This window comes from Stenella coeruleoalba, assembly GCF_951394435.1.
Source record: "Stenella coeruleoalba genome assembly, chromosome: 18".
NCBI lineage: Eukaryota > Metazoa > Chordata > Mammalia > Artiodactyla > Delphinidae > Stenella > Stenella coeruleoalba.
In genome coordinates, this window is record NC_137164.1 from 56,560,957 (window position 1) to 56,572,422 (window position 11,466).

Consider the following 11,466-nt stretch of genomic DNA (forward strand, 5'->3'; position numbering starts at 1 on the left):
GTTACCATAAAAAAACAATGAACTAAAACACAAAATTAGCATTTACCTGCCTTTTCATACATATTGTTTATTCAGTAGTTACTATGAACCAGCAATTCACAGATATTGTTTATTAAGTAATTACTATGAACAATGCATTTTATATACTTTATTTTAATAGTCAAAACTACCCTTCAAAGTTTGCATCAAAGCACCCACTTTGCTATGAAATGAACAGAGGGTCCATTAGATTAATTAACTCACTTCATTTAATATGGCAGGTAAATGCTGTAAGGAATGAAAACTTTCATCTTCTGCTTCTGAAGGATGTTTCTTTTTCAATATTTAGCTACTTTTCAAAGAAGACTATTGTATTGGAAAAATAGATAAAACAAAATAAAAACTTCCATCGGTTAATTATTTTAGCTGAGTGCTATGAACTAAAGTATGGAAAATCGATGACACTATTGAAGAAATAGTAATTAAGATCCCAAAATAAATGGGTTTCTCAATGCCAACAATATAGTCTAAGCCACTATCATTAATTGCGTGACCATCTAAAATACTAGTATACTCCTATACACCCTTTCTCTACTTTACATTACAGACTTTTTATTGTAATTATTAAATTTGTAATTTTAATATCTTTTTAAAAATATTTAAGCCGTATTCCAGTAATCATGTCCTACTCACCATAGCAGCAACTGCAGTTAGCATGTGCTAGTTGATAAATAAATATTTGTTCAGTTTATTAGTTAATAAATATAATATTGACCAAATATCTCAGTAGAAAAGTCTGTTGCCATGTCATTAAAAAGTGATTTTTCTTCTAATATTTTTTGCTCCTTGGCCTCTTTGTATTTTATGTCTCAGGGATTTTCCCTATCAGAATAATTAGTCTAGGATGCCTTGAACCAGAACCTGAGAAAAAGTCTTGTGTACAAGTGGCTTACTTGGAAATGTGATTTTAAGAAGCAGGCAGAAAGTGGTTCTTGGGGACAGAGTGTGAAAGGATACAGCATACAAGGGTGCTTTGTCCAACTGACTGCTGCTTCAGGTGCCTGGAGCTCAATCACACAGAACCTTTGAGATGCCTTAAGAAATGTGCCAGGGTACTGTTCACCTGGGGAAGGAAAGAGTGAAGCATTTTTTCATCAGCTTTTTTCTTCACTTTCATCTTTCCCTCAACTAGGACAACACATTGCACATGAAGTTGCCCTCACTTCCAAGTTCCCCAAGTGCAAGTGCCAAGTAGGTTTATCGAGGTGGCCACATTTTTGTGTTAGGTTAGCCTGGGAGAAAAACTGAGGTGAGGTGTTGTCAATTTGCACCTGTAAAGAGCTGGCTGATGTATGCACCAAACTGACTCATCAGGAGTAATACTTAGGATAGAGAAAATTTGAAGTGATGCCCTTGAGAAGGGAGACCCCACCCTTGTATCACTTCCATCCACTTAGTCATTAAATTCTTCATTCATCACAAGGTCCCAGTCAAGGTGGTAGCTTTCCAAATCTCTAAAAAGACCAAATGGAACAAGCTAAAGACCTCTGCTGGCTGCAGCTTATTCTGAGGCCTTGACTGAGAGCAATCATCTCAAGTATTTACTGGTCATTAAGCCTCCCTTTCCTCAGCCTGCTCTTTAGGTGGTCCAGGTTGCTTGCCTTATTGGGTGACCCAGACCTTCATCCCCAAAATACTTTTTTAAATTGAAGATTAGCTGATTTACAATATTGTGTTAGTTTCAGGTATACAGCAAAGTGATTCAGCTATACATATATATTTTTTTCAGATTATTTTCCATTATAGGTTATTACAACGTATTGAATATAGTTTCCTGTGCTTATCAGTTTTATGTATAGTAGTTTATGTTTGTTAATTCCATACTCCTAATTTATCCTACCCTTCCCTCCCTTTCCCCTTTGGTAACCATAAATTTGTTTTCTATATCTGTGGGTTTGTTTCTGTTTTGTATATAGATTCATTTGTATTATTTTTTAGATTCCACAAATAAACGATATCATATAACATTCATCTTTCTCTGACTTACTTGACTTAGTACTATATTCTCTAGGTCCATTCCTGTTGCTGCAAATAGCAATATTTCATTCTTTTTTATGGCTGAGTAATATTCCTTTATATATATATGTATGCGTGTATATATATATATATATACACATATATATGTATGTATATATATACACATCTTCTTAAACCAATTGTGAGTTGATGGACACTTACACTCAGGTTGCTTCCATGTCTTGGCTATTGTAAATAGTGCTGCTGTGAACATTCGGGTGCATGGTTCTTTTTCAGTTAGTTTTTTTCTGGATATATACCCAGGAGTGGAAGTGCTGGATCATATGGTAGTTCTATTTTTAGTTTTTTAAGGAACTTCTATACCGTTTTACATACATTCCCACCAACAGTGTACAAGTCATCCCCAAGATGTCTTAAACCTTAGTTTCCCTATCTGTGTCAGGTCTGAGGGGTTGCAATTTCTGTTCACAATTACCATTTGTCATGGAAATACCAAAATGCTCCAGTGAATGTCCTTCATTTGAGGCATGCCACAAATAAATAAATGCTCTTATTGTATAGAAACAACTCTAGAATGCCATTGAAATCAGGATTACTTTTGCCATCATTGTAGTAACTCTTACATTTACCTACTAGTCTACAGGCGGAAGACCGAAGTGGTGAGGCAGTGGTTGCTTCTTCCAGTTTAGTGGAACCTTTACTATTTCTCCATAGAAGTGTTCTTTCCTCGAAGAACAGAACTTCTGATATGAGCTCCTAAGGCTGTGAGATGGGATGCATATATTCTGCAAATGGGTCTCAGGGAGTGATCTGGAGATATGCTAATCCTACTTACAACTTTTGTCTCCTGAATCTGGCCCTATATGTCAATTTGATTTGGCATATCTATTACAATTAGAGAACAGTGCTCAAGGGACACAGGGTGGCACAGGTGCCATCATAACATGGTGGCAGCATGTTTACAGCTAGCATCAACAACATATTGCTCGGCCCCTTCTGTGAACCAGGTTTGACATTTTCTTCCTGATTATGCGGTTAAAGGTAATTTCCACATAATCCATATGTCTGAAAGAGAGGTATTTGTCCAACAGGAATATTTGTCAAGGAATCAGTGCCAAATGTTCATGTAATTTATTTGTGCTTTTTGGAACTGATTGTGCCCGATCCTCTTTTTGACATTTCCATCATACAGTGGATTACTGCTGCACCTGGATAGCCTATGATTCAGTGGGTTTTATGTTAATCGGCTCATGATGGGAAGGTTTGATTGCACAGTCACTTGGTGTCCACAGGCCAGTGTTATTCTCTTCCAAAGACTGGTATTATGCCAGGGACTTCATTTTCAAACTGAGAACAATTCTCTGCTCCAGAAGGCATGGACATGCGTTTATAACTTAAGGATCTACATAGCAGTTCTCCTACTGAGGCTTCACAGATACACCACACAGCACATTCATCCATCACAGATACCTCTGACATCTCTAGATCACAGAGAAGAATGCCTGTATCCTGGAGCTGCTGCAGAGCTCTCACTTGCTCTGTACCCTAGAAAAGTAGAGTGAATGTATGATTTGTTTTATAACATGACTGATTCTGTTTTTTAAATAGTAATACATTAATAGAGAGAAGATGTAATGAGGACTAACACCTCAGCATCTTTTAAGTCTTTGATGTTGTCGCTCATTATTGCAATACCTGCCACGGTACCATACTGCTTCTGATTTGCGATATTGACTAGGGAGCAGAAATTACCCACTAGGAAGTTCCCTTCATAATGGCTTTTAGTCCACAGGTCAGGAGACCATAAGAGAGGGTGGGCAACTACTGAGCATATCAACCCTAGATACACACTAAGGGGGGAAGCTGTACTTGAATTGATCTCCAAACACCTTTCAGACACAGTGTGAGATGTACATGAAATAGAACACTATTTTGTATCTAGCCTTCATAATTCCTCTCTCTAATTGGGGACAATAATATTTTCTAGATTTCCTCTTATTAATGTCTATTCAGATAACATATCCAGTAGTCCTCAAATTTTCTAGGTATTTTCTTTTGCCTAATGCACATTAACCTGGTAAATGGCTCCAGCTTTTTTTAAGGAGAGGATCAGAAAAATGTATACACACACATGGCAGGATTGCCTGGTCCTTCTCAAAAAGTTCCAATACCTGCTCAACTTTCTATGCCACTGGCTGGTATCAGGCTCTATCTTGAAAGCTATTATTATATTTATTATATACTAATAAAAATATTTTATACAAGTCAAGTAACATCCTCATCTTTGTCCATCTTTTTCACCACTTGGAGCTACATTATTTGTTGGTTGTAACTGATACATTGAGGAATCCTCAGTTCACTGCAACCATGAATGCACTTTTTTATATATAGACTCATTTAAAATATTTTCTTAGCATATAATTTTTAATGGATTATATTATTTTTGATCGACCATGGCATTTCCTGCTGTATACTATAGGTACCTACAGAGACTTTCTTAGATAAGAAAAAAATCATAATTATCCAGCATTGAAAACAAACCATTGAATATTTCTACCTTTAACTCTCTCCCTATTGGCCAATAGTCTGAATCTACTATAAGTAGGCACATGGATTTTATTATTTACCTCATGTTCATCATAGTTTTACCTGTACAGTAAATTATAACATTAAATCATCCAATTTACTTTTAATGCAATTACCTATTTAAGTTTATTTCCTGTTACTTTAAAATATTCTCTTTTTTGAAAATCCATGCTTCAAGGAGCTAAAAGTTCATGTAGTCTGTACCTTGGTTTCTCTGGATATCATTAGGCTAAGTGGAATAACATCTACGTATGGTTACATTTGTCAGGAGTGGTTTATGCCTTTAGCAAGTACAAGTATTATAAACAGTCTGTAGTCTTTTTTAAAATCACACACCATGAATCTTGTTTTAGAATTTACATTCACAAAAAATGTTTATAAAAAGTGATTTCAAATTTTACATCTCCAAATGCATGCCCTCAATTACATAATACACTTTACTTCAAATCAGTCTTTTAAAAAATTAGATACTCTAGTTTCCTCTTTATATCCTGGGCCATGTACCCTAGTCACACAAAAATGAGTAATTCAAAATGCATAGAACAGTGTACCTCTGTTTTTCTCCACCAGATATGGAAAATTGCTTCTGACACTGAAAATAACATTGTGATATATTTTTGCTGGAGATCATGTATAACTATTTCACTTTATATCCTTTGGTGAACTGCAGTTAGATTTTAAAACCAATTTTTCTTATTGGTTTTGAAATTCCAAATTCCAAATGGGTAATTTATAATTAAATTTCTAAAAATATACTTGTCTGTATTGTTTAATATCTATTGAAAGTATTTAATATAAAATATTAAATTATTAAATATTAAATGAAATATTTAATAGGAATGTTGAAGATATTCAATATGAAAGTTGACAGCTGACAGCAGTTTGTAGCTGTATATGATTAACTGACTTGTCATTCTGAGACAATAGGAACAAAGTTGACTCTAGGAAACATGATTTATTATAATGGATAATGCTTTTCGTAATCCTACTTATTTCATCAGATTAAAAATTCCTTTGCTTTTCTTTAAGTTTTGGTTTAATGTGTTAAATAAACACAGTTTTAGATTTAAATGTCCTTAGTTAGTGGAAATTGGAATTGTGATTGCATTTTTCTCAGAAATTAATTTGATCCTTTTTTTAAAAAACATTATCAGTGAAACTATAGTTGGTAACTTATCAATAACTTTTTATCTTTGTGTAAAACGATGGTTATTTTTTGATTTAGATAACAGTGTGTTAAAAAGTGTGACTTCTTTTGCTATCATTGATAAAACAATTTGACTGTTAAATATTAAGCTGTCAATATGATCTACATATAGAGAAATGGAGATTAACATAAATTTGTAATTTTGCATAGGACCTGTTTGTATGTTATTCAAATAATATATATGAGAGCATATCAATTATTCAACACATCTAAAGATTCAGATAGTGGATAATATTCAAGCACAAGTCAACTAAAAATCATAGTTTAAAAAAATCAACTCTGAAATTTTGTATGAAGCATAACTGATGATTTACTAAAATTACTTGGTGTGATTTATCTGATGATTTGAGACTCATTTATACAGTGTAACTGAGAAGACCCAAATGCAATTAGCTGTTGACTTAAAAATACTTTATAAAAATATTACCAGTACTTTTTAAATTTAATTGCACCTAAGTCTGATCACATAACACTTTGGACATATACTAGATATATTTAACTTATGACTATGTCATCATCTTCACCATGGCCATCACATACTCTTGCTATAAATAAAAGGATAAATTGCAGGATAAGATGTGGTGACCTGCTTTATGCTCTTCTATATGTGTTCCAGTGTGTCTCTTTGGGGCATACATAAAAGTATTCTATGACACATAATATGCATATCTATATACATATATACATGTACATCTATATACAGATATCTATATTAGCAGTTATAGTTTTTATGTTGATCATTTGCAGATTAATATATAACATAACCAGAGTAGACAGTTTTGATACATATTCAAGTATTTTAATCAATTTCAGCCTTAAATGTCTAATATGTGTTACTCTTATTTTTTGAGAATTTAAAATATATGTTCATATTATTTTAAGGTTTTTTTTTTAACAAATATCTTGCAATCTTATTTAAATTTTTATATATGCTTAACTGAATTGAAGGTACTTTTCTCTTTAACTGAGTTTTCTCTATTGACATAATATCTTTAACTGAGATGACTGGTAACTCAGAATACATTCTAATGAAGGTTGTTCTCAAATCTGTCTTCCTATTAAAATGTGCAAATATGTCAGCTTACAGCAAGAACAGTAGCCAGAGCACCATCTTTTCAAATGATTTCCAAATCCCAATTCCCACAAGACAACATAAAAAGAACAGATGACAGCCGTTTACAGTGGGCTGAATTACAAGAGATGAAGCTTGAGCTTATCGAAGCTGAACCTTTTATAACGGGCAGTATACAAGCCTTCCCTCTGCTTAGAGGAAGACACTATCTCTATCTTGCAACACTATTTGCTATAAAAATATCCTTGAATAGAACCTCTGGAACAAATGGCAATCAGTCTCTCCTTAGCAAAATGCACGAGACCAATGGAGAATTGTCTTACAATTCCTTACTACTCTAAAGTTAATTTGCAGTGTAGTTCTTCAAAAGCTCAGTTCTAAAATTTAGTGGATTACCAGTGACAAGGCAAAAAAGAATACCAGCCAAAATACTTTTAAATATTCAAAATTATTAAAAAGTTTTGTGATTCACTTATTCTGTTTACATATAAAATTATCTATACTTTTCAGGCGATTTCTGCTTCTATTAAACTGGTAAGATTGTGCATCTTGTTTGAGAACAATTTCGTGTGTATACCGAAACAAATTCCAAGTATACATTTGTCCCATCGTGCGTTTAGTAAGAATACTGTTTTTAGAAAAATAACGTAGTCTTCTAAAACTCATATTTGCCTTATCAACCTCAAAGCAAATAATTGTATTTTCCATGTTGGACTTTTAGCTATATTTACAATGGCACTGATAATATTATGAGATTGTATTTACAATAGAGTGAAATTTTGAAAGCTTTATTTTCACTCCGTGAATTAGATGAGAAAAGTGAAATCCTCATCAGGAAAAAAAAACAACTCTGATTTTCCATTTGAATATTCTGATGACATTGATGTAAACCTTGTATAATTTAACTCTTTGAAGTGTTCTTCTGGTAACACAGCTAGCACATTAACATCTATTTTTTTAATACCTGCACACACACACACACACACACACACATAAATAAATCTTTTAATTGCGAATTGAAAATAAATGAGATCATTTGATCTACATGAAAAACCATGCTTCACATGGTGATATATAAATGCACTTTGTTTAAGTTCACATGTTAAACTATTGTGCTCTGCACAGCCTTTTTACTATAAGTGATAAATTGTGAGGTAAATGTTGAAGCAACTTCAGCAGATGTCTGTTGTTCATGTGGTCTGTGATATTCTGATATCTGTATGATGTAGGCTACATGGCATCAACTTTCAGAAATAGAAATTCGAATGGCAGTTTTTTTATTAAACATGCTATCCCCTTTCATTTCTTTTTCAGTTTATTGCTGTGCTGTCAAAAATATTTTATTACAAAATTTAAAAAGTTACTATAAAAATGGATATAGATTAACACCATATAATAAATGATTAAATCACCATATAACAAGACATTGAGACTTCCCCCTGTATACTCAACAACTAAACTACTCAGCTTCTATTTCCCACACACATTTTATATACAGCAAATCTATACTTTATCCTGTTTCCCAACTAACCATTTACTGTGGCCTGATAACTTCATGCAACTCACAGACTGCAGTGTGGGTCCATGCATAACGGGCTGATACATCAAGTGATGGGTAGAGGCAGCTATGTTTAAAACCTGCTCCCACTCACATTATAGACCAGAATGAGTTAATGCTTTTTAACTGAACTCATCTAAGAAGCTTTCTCTTAATAGTTAGCATCATGAAAACTGTCTTTAAAGGGGAGGTTCTCAAATCCAGGGGGATTATATTAATGCAACTTAATAATAACACCTCATTAAAAACTGAAAAATTTTGTACAAAGTTTCAGCTGAACGAAACACCAGTACAACAGGCATAAAAAGGGACTGTCTTCAAGTAACTGGGGTATATAGTCACCCTATTATTGGCTTATAATTGATAGTAGCCACAGACTATTAATATTCATTATTATATATATAGTTAGTGGTTTTTCACTTACATTATCTTAATTTGTATTATTATCATACTTTATATGGGCGTTTTCCTTTGTGTATTTCATCTTGTTTCTAATTTTCATACAATATATTTCATATGCTCCCTGAATTCCAAACATCTGTGAATCACCACCATTATCACTTAAAGTTTAGTGCTTTGCTCACTCATCAGGCCTAGAGAAATATTACTCTAAATGAACTACAGTTTCCCAATAAAGTGAAAATAGCAAGTTCAAGAGTCATCAGAAATACTAGAGTATAAAAATGTGATCTGGGTAAGAGAAGAAATGATGATTTAGAGGAGATATTTTATAGCAACAGGTGATTAAGAAATCAGTAATTTATCTGTTTTCTGAACATTATTCATGTCTACTCAAAGTCTAATTTCCTTTTTTTTAAACTTACTAAATATCTCACGAGAGGCATTTCAGATGAAGAGAGAGATTTGCTTTTAAACTTCAGTTCTAACATTGATTAGCTTTTCACCTATAAATATTAGTTTATTGATTTATAAAATAAGATTAGTGATGCCTGCTACATAAAATTGCTTAGAGAGTGAGATGAAGTATGTAACCCATTTAATTTAGTACTTGACTTAGCTTTTATTAAACTATAAATGGGTGTGTGTATATATATATATATATATATATATAAAATTGTGACTAATCACCATTTTCAATAACTGGATATATTAATTAACTCTTATGTACACTACACTCTTTCTAGATTATGGGAATAAAAGTCCACACTATTTTCTATTCCCTTTTTTTATTGCTACTGTCATTGAACTAATTCGATTTTTCATATTTTGCCTGGATTTTTGTTTGCTTTTTCTGCCTTGCTCACTTTACTAAGTCAGACTTCAGTTTCTTGGCAGCTATCTCCCAAATCACCCAGGTAAGATAGTTTAACTCATATCATTAATCACAATGATTCTTTATTACTTTTTAGGAGTAAGTTAAACACCCAGAAAATATCCTCTATGTGACTTTAGCAGCCACTTCCATAGTTATTTATTCATTCTGGCATTGATTTAAAATTTAATGAGGACACTGTATGTGCCGGATCGTGTTTTGCAGATTAAGCATGGAGAAATGATTTCGGTATGGTATCTACTTTAGAAAAGTTAGTAAGAAGCTCCCCTCATTGAGTTATATAATAGAAGCACGATGTTGAGGCTGTGGGGCTATTAGGAAAGAGTAACTCACTCTGTGTAGAGAAGGTGGTATTTAATATCATCCCTGAGAAAGAGATTATAGTTGCCAGAAGACACAGTATGTGAAAAACTCAGGAAAATTAAAACATATACCTATTCAAGGACAGGGTGATTGGAAATAGCTGGAGATAAGATTATAAAAGTTGGTTGGAGACACATATGATGGCAGGTACTTCCGACAGTTTTATTATGTCAGAGAAAAGAAGAATGTGAACAAAATATTAGACGTAAATGATGAGCATTAAGTATTGTCATAGTGTTAAAAGGAAAGAGTGAAAAAGTAAGCAACATGTGAGTGACTGCCTATTTCAGGTAAATAAATTACTAACTGTAGCAATCAAGGAGACCTGAATTTCTAAACCTGTGAAAAATAATATCTCATTGGAAAAGTTACAGAAAGGTTTGCAAGTGACGTTTACATCAGTGAAAAGAGCGGGACTTTGCAACAAGGACCTCAAATACCCTACAGGCCATAAAATATCGAGATGGAATTAAATACAAATCTTGCAGGAATGATAGAAGGGTGTACAACATTTTAATGTGCTTGTTAATGTATTACTTTTTAGACATTGAGGCAAAATCATGTAAGAAGCTGTGTTTAAAGGACACTCAAATAACAAGTCTTCAATTAATCTCGTGGCTGAATGCCTAAGACAAGTTGAAAACATCCAAACTATTAACTTCATTTTTTTCTTTTTGTAATTATAGTATTTTAAATCACATAAAACCAAATAACAGAATAAAATCTTTCTGCCCGACTCTCCTACATAGCCATATCTTGATCTTGCATAAAAACGAAATCAGCAGTCCTGTAAGAGTTTCTGAATTTGGGGCATTACATATTGCTCTGAGAATCTAACAAAAGTAACTTTTTCCATCTTGTATCTTCACCACATATAAGATGTTTATGCCTAAACCCATAGAAAGTTTATACAATATACCAACTTATAAGTAACTTTAAATTTCTTGAAGCCCTACCATAGTTCTCTTTGAGTTCATAAAATAAATGTTAAGAATACTATTTTTAGAGATATTTAGAGATTTAATTATCTTTTACAAATGAGTAAATTGGAGAAAAAAATTTTTAATTATCAATCAATATGTGACTTAGCCCTGTGTTAATTAAGCAACCTAACCAGCTACCTCTTAGGTTGTCAATTATATTTGCTCAATAAGAAGTGTAATAAAATTCATGGAAAATTTCAAACCATAAGCAACTGCCCACCATTCATTGACTAAAGAATCTACTCCAAGGATTATCCTGGCTTTTCCTACTGAGTCTTTCAGGCACTTCCATAAGCACTTCAGTAAGAAAATGAATAATGAAGATAAGGGAGCTCCAATTCAAATCATTTGGCAGTAATTGATGGCAAATAACAAAAATAAAATGTG